The sequence below is a fragment of the Ambystoma mexicanum genome, chromosome 1p (assembly GCF_040938575.1).
Source record: "Ambystoma mexicanum isolate Mex_15411 chromosome 1p, UKY_AmexF1_1, whole genome shotgun sequence".
Classification (NCBI taxonomy): Eukaryota; Metazoa; Chordata; class Amphibia; order Caudata; family Ambystomatidae; genus Ambystoma; species Ambystoma mexicanum.
In genome coordinates, this window is record NC_090921.1 from 1,196,310,975 (window position 1) to 1,196,326,152 (window position 15,178).

Genomic DNA, 15,178 nt, shown 5'->3' on the forward strand with positions numbered 1-15,178 from the left:
CTGGAAAGGCACAGTCACCACAAGAACGAAAGAACCAATGAGGAGCTGATGGAAGAGGACCCGTACAACGACTGAACCGCCCGGTGAAGCCCGGCTGCAGGTCTGAATCTTCAGAATCCGATGACAGAGAAGACCCTCCAGGAAACTTCTTCCCTTGAGCTGGTGGGACCAACCAGTTCGCCCAAACTGCAAGTCAGGACCCCTCCTCCGGTCGAATTCGCTGTACAGAGCTACAGTGGGCCGGATAGCCAAGAAGGTTGGACCCTGCTTGGGTTTTAAGGAGCGCACCTTTTATTAGTTGCTTTGCTCTGCTTCTGGTTTCTTCCCTGGGTAGTGCAGGACCCTCCAGTCTTCCTACTTCTTGTCAGCCCGACAGTCGCTTCAGGAGCCGTGAGCCTGCAGGAACTACCAGGAACGGCTGCCTCAGCTACAGCATCCTCTCCGTTTTAAGGTACTGTGCAAATACGGTAGTTCGTTTCGTTCAAACGCAGTGAAAGTATTTGAAATCTTTCTCCAAAGGGCTTGTCCTTCTCTTCTCTTTGAACTAACTTTTCTGCAACCAACCTCGTCCAGAATCCGTGGCACAAACTTTACCGTGAACTACCCAGAACCCTGTGATCTTGAGCAAAAGACTTTTGACCCACTGACTTTGGCCCTAAGCCTTTTCTACCTTATTCTACAACTGTAGTTCATCTTGCTCAATTACCCCGAGTACTTACCTGTTGGTGTGGTTCAATTTCTATAAACTTTGTCTTTCCATCCCTTTTAAATTGCTGGAGTGCCATTTTGCTCCCATTTCATTTTATGAGCTTAACTTGTCTGGAACTTATTGGGAGTGGTGTGGTGTATTCAGAGTAGGATTTTGAAACTGCTTATAATATTGTAATGTTATACAACTGAAGAGTAAAATAAATGTATATCCTTTTTTTTAAAAAAAATTGGTTTTATTGGTTTTAACACAAACAGAAAAGGAAAAGAAACAAAAAGGTAAAGTATGCATCATATGATACACCATTCGTAACGTTCGGCTGCCTAACAATGACAGACCACATTATATCTTCACGAGGTGTGGAACATTTGTCTCAGTTCTCATTTTGAGGTGTATTTACCTGAACTAAAGAACTTCACTCTCCCCCCGACCCCCTCTCTTCCTTGTTCTAGCACATATCCATTGTTCATTATTGAGTCTTGGGAACATCGAAAGGACAGTAATCGTATCTCCGTTGTCTGGTCGCGCCAGTGGTCGAAGTGAGCGGGAGCGGTGCTCCTATACTTTTTAAAATTACCTTGTACAGCTCCTATACTTTTATTTTAAAATTAAATCGTTCCGGAATGGTTTTGTTTTAAAATAAAAGTGTAGGAAAAAGTTGAAACCTTCACTTTCAGTGCACAGCACTGAACGTTCCCTTAAACAGCAAGTGCAAGTGTTTGGGGGGTGTATTGTGTGGGGGAGGGGTTGTGGCAATGGGGTTTGTGGGGAGCAGGGGCAGGCCAGCAGGGAATATACTTCCACTACTTCTTTTCGTACACTTCGACCACTGGGTTGGGCAGCAAACACTAATTTCGAGAACTCTTCCATTGTTGCTGGTTGGATTTTGCATTTCCATCAAGACCCTTCAGGCTCTTCCAGTTGGGATTTGTGATCCATTGTTAAGTGTTTACTTTTAAAGTCCATCCATAGGGCCTCACATTGGGAGGCCTTGCCGTGTAAAACGGCAGTTATGGTTTCCATTAAGTAGATATTTGTGGCTAGGGTGATCCATTCATTCTTTCCAGGCACTGTTGCGGATTTCCATTTGATTGCCAGTAGTGCCCTGGCAGCAAGTAGTAGGTGGGGGGTCAAGCCCTTCACTCTGGCCCAGTCATCTTCATCCCTTTCTAAGCCAAAAAGTGCTGGTTAGGGGTCAGCGTCTCTTTGGATGTCTTCTATGTCCTTGATCCACCCCAGGACTTCATTCCAGAATACCTTGATGCGCGGAAAGCCCCACCACATGTGCCAGTAGCTGGCTATTTGACCACATTTCCTCCAGCATATTGGGTTCATTGTTTGGGACATTTTGGATAGCCTGAGGGGATTGTATTGCCACCTGTGTAGGAGTTTGATGGCATGAAGTTTATATTGACAGGATATTGATGTTTTGGAGGCAGCTCTGCACATTGTGTCCCATTGATTGGGGTGTATATCCTCCCCAAAGTCTTTTTCCCATCTCGACCTCAGGGGTTCGGTGGATCCATCACCCGCTGCTATTAGTTCTTGGTACATTACTGATATAAGACTTTTCATCTCTGCGTTAGAGTCTAGGATCTTCTTGAATGGGGTCAAGTCTCTGTTCAATTTATCTTTCCAATCTGCCTTCGTTAGGACCCCTTTCAGTTGGATGTACTGGAATGTGGATAGGATGCCTATACCCAGTGCTTCAGTCAATTCTGGTAGAGTGATATATGAGTCTTTCTTGTGCAGCTGTCCCACTCTTTCCAAACCTGCCTCATACCATGATTGGTACCTACCCACGTCGGATATATGGTTGTTTATGCCGGGGGACCATAAGTGACTGAGCGGGGACGGCCAGGTAGTAATTTTGCACATTTCTTTGCCTGTATGCCATATGCTCCATGTGGTGCTCAGTATGGGATGGCCTTTGATTTTCCGTAGTACCCTCTTGTACGGAGTTAAAAGCCATTCTGATACTGTGGCCAGGGAGAAATAGTGATTGTCCATTTGGACCCATTGGAGATTGTGATGATCTCTGAGGTGTGGGATTAAGACTCGCAACTGGGCAGCTTTGTAATAAGCTCTCAGGTCAGGGAGTCCGACCCCCCCCTTGTCCTTGGGGAGTGTCAGTGTGGTGTATGGGATCCTTGGTTTCTTTCCCTGCCATATAAATCTCATCATAGTTTTTTTAGCTTCAATAAAGAACCCTTTTGCTATTTCCACTGGCAGCATTTGGAAGGGATACAGGAAGCGGGGAAGGCACACCATCTTGACCGCGGTTTTTTTTGGCCAAGCCAGGAGATCGTGAGTTTGCTCCATTTCTTAAGGTCCGCTCTGAACCGCCGGAGGAGTGGAGGAAAGTTGGCTTCAAATAGATCATTCAGGGTCCTTGTAATCTGTATGCCCAGATACTGTAGTGTGAGGTGTTCCAGCTTAAGGCCTAGTGAGAGAAACTTGACGTTGTTTTCTTCTGCGGTAACGTGAAGGGGGAACAGAATGGATTTTGTCTTATTTACTTTGAAGCCGGAAAATTGGCCATATTCGTCCATCAGTCTAAGGGCGTGGGGGATGGACTCTATGGGGATGGTTATGTGGAGGAGGATGTCGTCCGCATAGAGCGCTATTTTGTATTCTGTCGGACCTAGCCGGATCCCTTCTATCGCAGGCTCATCTCTCATCTTTTGTGCCAGGGATTCTAATGAAAGTGCAAATAGGATTGCAGAGAGGGGGCATTCCTGTCTAGTCCCTCGTTTCAATTGGAACCATCAGAAGTATTCTCCATTTACGGATATCGATGCCGTGGGGGATGTGTATAACGCTTATATTCCCCTCCTAGCTTTGCGGCCTATTCCAACCTTCTGCAAGACTGCTCCCAGAAAATCCCACTCCACTTTATCAAAGGCCATTTCCGCGTCAATTGACAATAGGACTGGGTCATCATGGAGATCATGGGCCGGGTGGATAAGGTGTAGTGTTTTGCGCATGGAGTCAGCTCCCTGTCTCCCGAGTATAAACCCGACTTGATCTGGATGGACCAGGCGGGGCATTAGGGTATCCAGTCTAGCTGCTAGTACCCTGGCATAAATTTTGGCATCAAGGTTAAGAAGGGAAATCGGATGGTATGACCCGCAATTTTTAGGGTCCCTTCCCTCTTTGGGAATCACTGTTATCAGTGCTTTTTTGAAGGAGTCTGGGGCCAGACCTGTCTCTAATATTTCGTTAAATAACTCCGATAGGAAAGGGGTTAGTTGTTTGGAAAATGTTTTGTAGAAGCCGGCTGTGTAGCCATCCTCTCCCCGGGATTTGCCTAGTGTTAGCCTTTTAATTGCGTCCTGGATCTCTTGTTCAGTAATTGGGGAGTCGAGGAGCTTGGTTTCAGCGCTCGTTATTGTGGGCATAGTGATTGATGATAGGTAAGCGGTTATGTCCAGTTGGCCTGGGGTTATTTCAGAGGTGTAAAGCTTCTCATAGAAGTTAGCGAAGGATTCTGAGATGGTGCGGGGGATAAGGAGAGAGGGTGTGGTATCCTCAATGATTTCATTCATTCGGCGGTCTGCGCTTTGTTCCCTAAGTCTAGCAGCTAATAAGGCGTCAGCTTTATCTCCTTTCTCATAAAATTTCTGTTTTAGAAACTGTAATTTCCGTACCACTTGGTTGTCTTCTAGGAGTCGTAGTTCTTCTCTTTTTAGTTGGGCTGTTTTCATTTTTCCACGGTCCACCTTAGGTTCTTTCTTCATTTCCCCCTCTAATTGACCTATTTCAGCCCATAACCTTTGCTCTATGATCTTCCGCTCCCTCTTTTTGGAGGACCGTTCCCGTATTAAGACACCTCACCATGTGGCCTTCCCTGCCCCCCAGACTGTCTGCTTGGACACCTCCCCGTCATTATTTGTCTTAAAATACTCTCAATTTCAGTCTCCATGTTCATTTTGAAGACCGGGTCTTTCCAGAGGGTCTCGTTGCAGCGCCACTTCCCTCCCACGACAGGTAGATCGGCCCAGGCGATATCTACTAGAACCATTTTGTTATCTGATCAGGTTATCGGGGTGATATCTGAGTGTAGTGCAGTGGTTGTGAGGTCGCTTGTGAGATATATGTAATCAATGCGCGTAAATGTGTGGTGGGGGTTTGAATAGAAGGTGTATCCAGTTGCGCCAGGATGCATACTTCTCCAGACGTCCTTCATGTCGTACAGGTACATTATCTCAGCCAGTTTGTTTCGCCCACCTTTATTTTGGTTTCTCGTTTCGGGGTTACCTGGTTTCCAATCCAAATCAGGATGAGCCCATTGGTTGAAGTCTCCCCCCAGAATGACATGCCCTGCGACCTCTAACATTATTTTAGGGATCGTTTTCTGAAGGAGTCCAGTGTTTGGTGCGTATACAGTTGCGATAGTCACTTTCACTCTAGCTATTTTCCCCGTTATCAGGAGAGTACGGCCCGCCACGTCAGACCATGTCTTTTCCACTTCGAATTGGATTCCCTTCTTGAGTAGAATACCAACTCCCCCCTTCCTTATTGGGCCAGAGCCCCAAAACTACAGGCCTCCCACGCTTCCCTAGGATGCTCCGTTCTTCCACCTTGGCAAACTTGGTCTCCTGCAGGAGTAGTATGTCAATGTTGGATCTGCGAAATTCCCTGAGCATTAGTGACCTCTTGGTCGGGGAGTTCAGGCCCTTCACATTGATGGACGCAACTCTGAGCGAGTCTCTCACTTTGAGTTCATCAAGTGATGCCATTGTTGGGTTTCTTTGGTGTGTCGTTCTCTACTGGTGACCAGACGGTTGTTCTATCTCTCAGTCCCACACAAACGTTGGCATTGCGGATTTGATCAGATGGTGTTAAAATCGTTCCAAAGTTTCTTTTCTCCCCTCCCCCCATATTCTCCCCCTCCCAGAGTCCCTTCCGTTCATCTGAAACCAGGAGCTGAAGATGTGCTATCTCCAGCACTTTGACGGCGTCCGACTCAGACATAATGGAAGAGTTCAGTTCAGTATCGGACCACCAGTGGGGACCGTTGCCTCTCGGTCCCATTCAAGTATACCATCATAACATAACATTGAGCCCACTTCACCGGTCCCCCACCTTCCCTCCCAACTCCATAAATCTCAACATTAACATAAAAAAAGAGGAAAACAAAGGCATAATGATACGTGCGACATCCGGCCTTTTCTTCGGGTGTTTGTTTCCCCCCTTACTTCAGGGAGGGTTGTCGCTGCCGGGCGCCACCATTTCTACAGTGATTGCGTCGGTCTGCGCCAATAGTTGCTTGGCTCCGAACAGTTGATTTGTGAAGTGCAGACCCTTGGTTCGCCGAGTTCAAAGGATCTATCTACATTTCCCGTGTTCTGGTGTACTGTTCGGGCGTCTGTATTTTCTTGATCCTTTTACTCTCTTTCTTCTAGGGCCCTGTAGTTCCCATTGTGTTCCGGCCTGGTCAGTCTCACCTCTTTCGCCTCCTTTAGGGGCCGTCCCGCGAATGTCCGCAATACAATCCTTGATCTCATCTTCAGACCGAAAGACAATTTTCATGCTGTCGTGCTCAAATGTAAAGGAGAAGGGGTATCTCCACCAGTATCTCGTGCCCCTCTCTTTGAGCCACTTGGTCAAGGGGCTGCAGAGGCGCCTTAACGCCAATGTGAGCAATGATAGATCCTGTAAAATGGTGATGTAGGCGCTGCCCAATGTGAGTGAGTCTCCGGACCTGGCCTCCATCAGGATCCTATTTCTGTCCTGATATCGGTGGAAATTTGCGAGCACAGCCCGGGGACCACCAGGGGGTCCGCCAGCCCTATGGATCCGTCCAGTTTTGGGCTCATCTATCTCTTCATCTGCCATTAAGATTTTTATGATGTTATGTATCGTGGCCTTGAGTGAGTCTTCAGTTTCTCCTTCGGATTCCGGGATACCAAAAAATCGGAGGTTATTCCTTCTTTCCCTGTTTTCCAAATCATCAATTTTCAATCGTATCTCCTCTTCCTTCTTTTCAATGTTGCGTAACCTCGTGTCCATTTGGGCTTCAAGAGTGTCAATGGATGCCTGATTGTTCTCGACACCTTCCAGTCTCTCCTTAAAATTGTCCATTCTCTGGGTGATCCTGTCAATCTTACTGCTCAGGTTGGTTCCCAGTGTCTTTAGCTCAGACAATAATGCTGCAATGCCCCCCTTGGTGGCAGCAGCCTCCGCTCCAGTGACATCCTTTGCCATTGTTGTTTTCTGGTCAGGGATCAGGGGGGGCAGTACGTAGGTATATTTGGAAAGCTTGTTTTGTACGTGCATGAAATGGTTCTTGAGTTAGAGGAGGCACACGCCCCTGCTTCGGGGGCCCTACCCTCTATACAGCGGTGTAGGTTTGTGGAAGCAAGGGGGCCCGAATATTCAGGTCTCCGTGGAACTTTGGAGGGGCTAGGGAGGTGCCTGAGTGATTCACTTGGTGGTCCACATTCCGGAGAATGTTGCCGATTTAGGTCCGGTGGGACCTCTCGGTGTCGGGGATGCACCCTTCACTGGTCTCACTGGTGTTCACTCCTTTTCACTCACTGCCTTCTTTGGTGGGCTTGTCCACCCTTCTTCTTCTCCTTCCTCCTCTTGATGTTGTAATTCAACTAAGTGCTCAGTGGCGTGTTATGGCGTGAAGATATCTTGGGGGCCTTCCATGGGGTGTGGGAGCCTGTGCGTGCCTGGGGATATGATATGATATGATAATGCATTTGTAACGCGCCTATGCACAAGTGTTTCAAGGCGCGACGAGGCAGGGAGGGGGGAACAAGGGGAAGACAGACAACGATCCTACTAGGCCAGGTGTCATTCAGACCGCGCAAGTGCAGGGGTAGGGGGAAGGGAAAAGTGCAAGGGGAAGGGGGAGGGGGGGAGTGCAGTACAAATAAGTAGAATAGAAATAAAATAATAAATAAATAGGGCCAGCTGGTGGCAAGTGCAGACAAGTGCTGGGGGGGGGGGCTGTAGGGATACAGAGACAGTCCCGCAGTGCAGGGGTTGCCAGGGAGGCAGTGCAAGTGAAGAGTGACTGGGCCCAGGACCGAGGTCGGTGAGAGTGGCCCAGTTGCAGAATCAGTGCAATTTAGGTGAAGAATTTAGCAGGGGAGAGGGAGAGAGAAAGCAGAAGTGAAGAGGAAGGTTTTGAGGTGCTTCCGGAAACGGAGATGGTTCTCCTCAAGTTTCAGGGATGCAGGAAGGCTGTTCCAGAGGGAGGCCCCTGCCGCGGAGAGAGATCTACCCCCAGCTCGTTGCTTCGAGAAGCGGCTGACCCTGAGGGAGTTGGAGACGGATGAGCGTAGGGCTCGGGAAGGAAGATATTTAGGAAGAGAGAGTTGAAGGTATTTAGGCCCCAGGCCCCAGAAGGCCTTGTGGACAATGCAGAGGGTTGAACTTAATCCTCGCAGCCACTGGGAGCCAGTGTAGAGATTTCAGTCCTGGAGAGATACGGTCCCTGGGCTTGAGGCCAAGGACAAGTCTTGCAGTTCTGTTCTGGATGAGTTGAAGAGGGCGGAGAGTGGAGGCAGGCAGATTAAGATAGAGGCTGTTACAGTAGTCCAGCTTCGAGAGAACCAGGGCTCGGGAGACAGTGAGCTTCTGGGGGAAGGAGAGGAAGGGAAGAATACCTCTGAGGAGGTGCAGCTGGTAATGTGACTTCTTAGAGACGTCAGATATATGAGGAGAGAAGGAGAGTGTGGAGTCGAAGATGACCCCGAGGTTTTTTGCCTTGCAGGTAGGAGCAGGAAGAGGGCTAAGAGAGGCCGGCCAGAGAGCTGCAGGGAAGGAGGGAGTGGGTGTGCCAATGAGTAGGATCTCAGTCTTACTAGCATTAAGGCAGAGGTCATTGGCAGCACACCATTCCTGGATAGCAGAAAGACAGTCAGAGATGAGGGAGGGAGAGGAGGAGGCCGAGGGTAGCCTGAAAATGAGCTGGGTATCGTCCGCATAGCACTGAAAGTTGGGGCAGAGGGCGGCGATGCGGTGGGCAAGGAGTGCCAGATACTGGTTGAACAGCCAGGGAGAGAGATTAGATCCCTGGGGAACGCCACAGGTGGAGTAAAAGATGTCAGAGAGGAAGGACCCAAGATGGACCTGGGAGGGTCGATTGGAAAGGAAAGAGGTCAGCCACGCCAGAGCCTGACCAGTGATACCCAGGTTATCATGGAGACGGTTGAGCAGGATGGGATGGTTGACAGTGTCAAAGGCAGAAGAGAGATCGAGCAGAATGAGAACACACGGAGTGTTGGAGTCGAGGTTCAAGAGCAGGTCCTCACGGATGTTCAGGAGAGCAGTTTCCGTGCTTCTGGCCGCTCTGAAGCCAGATTGATGGTCATGGAGACTATCCACAGCTTCAGCATGGAGGTTAAGCTGGGAGATGGCCAGTTTCTCCAGGAGCTTGCCCAGGAAGGGAGTGATGGAGATTGGGCGATAGTTAGCCGACAGGAGGGGTCGGCAGAGGGTTTCTTAAGGAGAGGGTGCACAAGGGAGTGCTTGAGGGGGGATGGGAAGACTCCAGAGGCGAAGGAGTGGTTGCAAAAGTCAGCCAGGGCAGGAGCCAGGGAGTCGATGTGGTCCTTGATAGTTTTGGAGGAACAGGGGTGAATCTGTTTAGACGAGACTTTCATAGATCGGACTTGTCTGGAAACCTTGTCAGCAGAAAAAAGGGGAAAGGCAGAGAAGGAGGGAGGAGGGGTGGCTGCAGAAGGGCCAGAGGAAGAGCAGGGAAGAGAGGGGGGGAGGTGATAGGAGAGAGGTAGAGACTGCAGCAGGGTTGGCAAGCTCCTTGCAGATTTTAAAGCGTTCAGCCGAGTTGTTAGATGCCGCAGAGATGCGGGCTTGGATAAGGGCTCTCTTCTTGGTGAGAACAGAGAGACGGTATTGCCTTTGGAGCAGGCGGCCAAAGGCAAAGTGATCGCGGGCATCAGTGTCCATGCTGGAGGGAGCAGAGCGTACCCCACGGGCAATACGCAGTGTGGAGGGGAGCCGGAGATGAGAGAAGGGAGGGGTTCTCAGGCGGAGATACGCGATGTTCATAAATCGCGGGTGGCCGTTCTGAAGTGTGTTTTTGGCGCACACCAGGTGGTGTCTTGTAGGCATGGAGGGAGAGGTGGACACCCACCCTTTCTGTGTTGTGTTGCTTGTCAAACCACTCAGGTGGTTGGGCCAGCCAGGGGCAGTATGCTGGGTCTGCGCCCTGATGTCCTGCCTTCCCCGTCAGGCAGGGGGTGACAAATGGTGGAGGGCCCAGCTTGTATGTGACCCGGGTCTACTTTTCGGTCATCGCTCCTGAGGGGTGTGCGACTCCGCAGCAAGTGCGCCGCGGCCACGGGCGACACGGGAAGCTTCTCCCTAGCAAGTCACAGGGGCCAGGGCCTCTATGCAGCGCGGACTCTGCTGCTGCAGGTGGTGCGTTGACTGAGCGGCCGTGGAAGCACCACTCACCTCCATTACAGGCGGGGTCCGTTGCGCACTCCGGCAGGTCTCCGGGTGAAAGGCACACAGAGGCGGGGCTCCCGCCGAGCGGGGGTTGTGTGCTCTTCTGTTCCACGGCACCCACGCCTCAACCCAAAGCACCTAGGGGGGTGCCGGGGAGAGGGCAGGTCTTAACGCACCTATGCAGACGCGGGCGGGGGGCCAGCCTTCGGATCCGCAGTATTGGGTTGCTCGTATTCCACTTTCACTTTCGTCTCTCCTTCCGCGGGAAACTTCTATCGGTGTTTTCTCAGGCTTCACGCATCCGATTTTCGTCCGATTTGTTCCTGTCATGTTGGGCGGGTCTTCCGACACACGTTTCTCCATTTCACTCCTGTGGGGGGGGCCGTGGTTTGGGGGCTCAGCTCACATCACAGACCCGCGAAGACGGAGCTCACACAGGGAAGCAGGTCATCCGTGCGGCCCTTGGTGGCCAGTTGTTATGTATATCCTTTTACTTGAAAACCTTGAGTCAGTGTTTGCTTGAATCATAGTAATTGCTATCCTTTGTGTAACTATTTTATACTGCTCACTCTTGAGATAAGTCTGGCTGCTCAGCCATCGCTACCACTTTAACTGTGTAGTACAGGCTTGTACCAAAGGTGAATTTGTACTGTCACTTGTAGTCTTAATTTTGTGTGGTGTTCCCAATGGGTACTGCATATAATTCTGCCTAACAGACTATTGATAATATTTCCAGCCCACACCGACAACTAGGCTTCCCCCTTGTTAGCCGACGCCACCAAACATCACCCCGATGACCCTAACCAGCACCTCCCAGCACCTCCCCATCAAACTTGTGCATCACCACTACGAAGCACACAAGCAAGGCGCGCACCCTGCAATGCTGCCTCACCATCACCCCGCGTTCCATGCCTTTTGGCACACAGACCCTTGTCGGGAAGGGAAGGTCTTTCTGACCCCCCTTGACTTTCCCGCATGAAATGGATCTTGTGTTTACCCAATGGTGGTATATTGATATATATGATGTGGACCAAGTATTATCGACAAATAATACGGTAAACAAAACCATTTGGTGAGACATGCCGACTCCATTTTGTGCCACCCTAAATGCCATCTTTTGCTAGGCCACACAATGATCTATAAAAACCATCTCTCCCTCTGTCCAACACTGCACACAGCAATCCCAGCCCCCTCCCCCACCTCCTAGCACCTTTGTACAAACCCATTTCTCACAGAAGCTCAGCCATGTATTGTTGCAAATATTCAGTATCCTTTCTCTTCCTATGAGCGCATTGCCCTGCGTGTGACCGGAGCAAACCATGCCTGTGTGCCCATCCGTCTCCACAAACCTGCTTGTGGTCCCTTGACCCCACCTTTAAGAAGTTACAGTTTTCAGAGCCCCTACACCTCCACCTCTTTGATGCAGACAAACATCTAACCCCTTTTAGTTACCAAACCGAGCACCCATCACAGTCTTAATCCCCCCCACACCAAATATCCGTTGTAGAAATAACACATGTTGATTTATATCATGAGGCATCAGGCCGATCAAAAACCTCAAAGATGGGCACCTGTGTCAGGGTACTGTGGTTTATGGGTCCTTGGGTGTAAAGGTTAGATTAACCATATACTTGCCAAAGTGAACTTTGGAGCACCCCTATTAATGTCAGCTTTTTATGATGGTTATTTCTCGCATGTCTTTAGTTCCTGTTCTCTCAGATAGATTAGTTAGTGATGTTGCATCTTATAAGTCTGACCTTCACCCCGCAGAGATGAGCTCAGCTGGGCCACGTGCCACCGCAGAACCTTCTAGCTACCAACCAATCCTGTGTGGCCGGCTCGTATACTCACATAATGTATCTATATGTCTCACCAATCATATTGTAGTATTATGCACCTATAGTGGCGCGTCAGTAGTGACGTTTCCAGACCTTATAATGTGCTTCCCATGTAATGTTTGGCATAGCGCTCTCAGAGCAGCAGAATTCTCTGCATGCACAACTTTATCTTATATAAATCTTTGTTCAACCTTCAATCCATCTCCTGGTCTCATTCCCTAGTCGGGTGTGTCCTTATTTGGCTCATTTGGTATCGTGTTGGGACCAGGGCACTTGAGAAGTGGTGACCAGTCCGACATGATTATGTCTTGACATCCCCATACTGCAGCGAGATCCAGGGCTTCCGCGGGAGGGCCATCTCCACCTAGGGCTAACCAGATTCTACAAAAAGCGTACGCTCCTGAGCAGGTTCTGTGGGTCCCGGCTTTGCGAATACCCTACTGTTCGCCAGAGCCGTGCAGGGCCCATCACGGGGAGGCCCCCACTTGTGGATAGACCGTGAACGGAGGCTCTCGGAATACTACGGACACGTGAGTATTGATTGCAAGGAGAATTAAAGGTGGGAAGTTTGAAAGGCATGGAGCGGATTTATTAAGGGGTCAGTGTTACGGGTTGGGCTGCACTTGAGTGAATAGAGAGATTGTTGAATATAAAGTGGTTGTTTGTTCTTTCATGGCCATTAGGTTTTTATGAACAAGGAGATGAAGTAAAAGGAAATATGGGAGCCTAGCTCCGAAAGGGGGTGGAAGGCGGCGCTGCATGGCACTGTCCCACCACTGCTGGAATATAAGTGAGGAAAAGGATAAAAGTAGCAGCCTCATATATTGAGTAGGCTCGGGAAAACAGTAGTAGCTCTACTTTTTAGTATTTATAATCTTTTGGAGGATGGCCCAGGAGGGGCGGAGGTGCTGTGAATGTTCAGTATGAGCGGGGGAACAGAATTTTAATTAGCAGCGGCATGCAGTATAAGGGGCTGTTTTAAGGTTTTCTGTTTTCTGTTCAGTGTTGTTAGTATATTTGTCGATCTGTCATGTCCAAACGTTAACTTGTTAAATGTTCTATATATTTTTATATGTCCATCATTGCAATGCATAAGTCATTGATTTAAGTGTAGAATCAAAAGTGTAAGTGTTATATCGAAGGTTAAGGGGTAAAGGTGTCAGCACACACATACACACACTAAAGAAGGGGAAGGGAATCTAGCGACACTATGGGTGTGGACACGCCCCTCTCGCATATTTATAAGCACCTCCCTCTTTATAGCGACAAAATAAATAAGTATCATTGGCAGTGGTTGGCCGATATTAAAGGGGAGGGGCCACCCCGGGTCTGGCCAAAAGAGGGGTCCTTTGATAAAGCAGTATTAGACCATGTAGAAACATACTTAATGGCAAAGTGTAAAGGGAAGCAGCTCCAAAACAGCCGAGAAGTGTCGAATTTGTGGAGGATGTTTGAAGAAACGACCCCTATAAATAGCAAAGAAAAAGAATCAAAGGCTCCAGCAGCAGGAGAGAAGGACAAAGAAGGGACAGTACCAAAGAAATTATACCCACTGCTTACAAGACCCGCTGAGGTGTATAGCGATCCACTATATCTACCACAGCCAAGTGCACCGGCCAGCCTAGTAACTCCACCACCTCCCCCACATGTTCCAGCAAATTCCAATGGTGCCCCAGTAGGACCAACAATGCAAGATTTAGAAATATTAATGACAAATACACAATCATAGCTATCACAATTGTGGACATTGTTTGAAACAACATTGCCACTACAGGGGAGAAGACAGCCACAGTTGCCGCCCCCATTATCTGGGGATTTCCTTTTTCGGATAGACAGTGCACCAATTAAAACAGTACGGGTGGAGTGAGAGGGAGAAACAGTAAGCATGGGATACAACACAGCAGCGTCAGAAAGGGAAGAGGAATGTTGGAGTGACTTTGAAGAGTCAGACGAGGGGTAGTGGGAGGAATACAGCAGATACAGTGGGCAACTCCACAAGTAACGGAAGCAGGAGAAGAAGGATGGGAGGGAAAGCTCTGCAACAGACTAGCGTGAATGGCAATAGCAAAAAAGAAAGGAATGATGGTAAGTAGGGGGAAGGTTAGGTCAAGCTTACTAATGCCCCTCATCCACAAAGGAGCAGGATGTCCCCACTATGTTCCTTGGGCACTGATGGACAAAAATAATTTATTAAAAGCCATCCGACCACTCTCAGGAGGAGCAGGAAAATTGATATATGCATTTGAGAAAAATACAGCAGGGGTCCCTTTGGCCAGAGGAGATATCAAAAGCCTCCTGGCATCAGCAGAGGGTGATTAGGCAGATGGAGTGTGGGTGAAGGCAGGGTTCCCGGCAGTAACGATGGGCAATGATCAACACAACGGTGTGTCTTTTAACAACATAAGAGCACAAGTATTGGATGCACTATGGAGGACCTTCCCTGATACCCCAGATTTACACTCTGTTATGCAATGCACTATTGGGGACGAGGAGGAGGCTCTGCAGTTCATTCTTCAGATGCAAGATATGTGGCGGGCACAGACAGGTACAGCGTGGGACCAATCCACCTCCCTGTTCTATATCATTATCAAAAAAGGCCTCCCAAAGAATGTACCAAAGACCTTGATAAAATTGCTCAGATAGAAGCCAAAGGATGGCCTGAAATACAAAGCATCATAGTCCATCACTGTAGGAGGATCAAAGAAAGGGAAAAAGAAATAGCACAAAGAAGATTAGCAGACGAGGCAAAGCTCGTACATAGTAAGTTAGAGAAGGTCGCACCGTTAACCGCAGGACTGCCCCCGGAACAGCAGGAAGAAGAGGGGGAGGGAATAGTAGCACTACAGGCTGGAATGGTAGCTCCATGGACAGACAATGGTCAGGAACAATAGGGTGGAGAAGATCAGTATGCGGGACCCCAGTGGCAAGGAACGCCCGCAAGAAGAAGAGGTGGGTACAGAGGGCAACACGTAGGGGGATATGGAGGGCAAGGACCTAGGAAAGGAGGACAGGGTACATGTTGGTCATGTGGAAGGTGGGGTCACTTTGGGAGGGAATCTTGTGTCTGCCCTATGGCTAACTATAAAAATACTCTGAGATACAGCAATGAATACTAATATGGACACCCACACCCAGGCAGCCCATATGGCTTGCCTATAAGAGGTTACGGGCAAGATGAACTGCTTGAGCAGCAGAC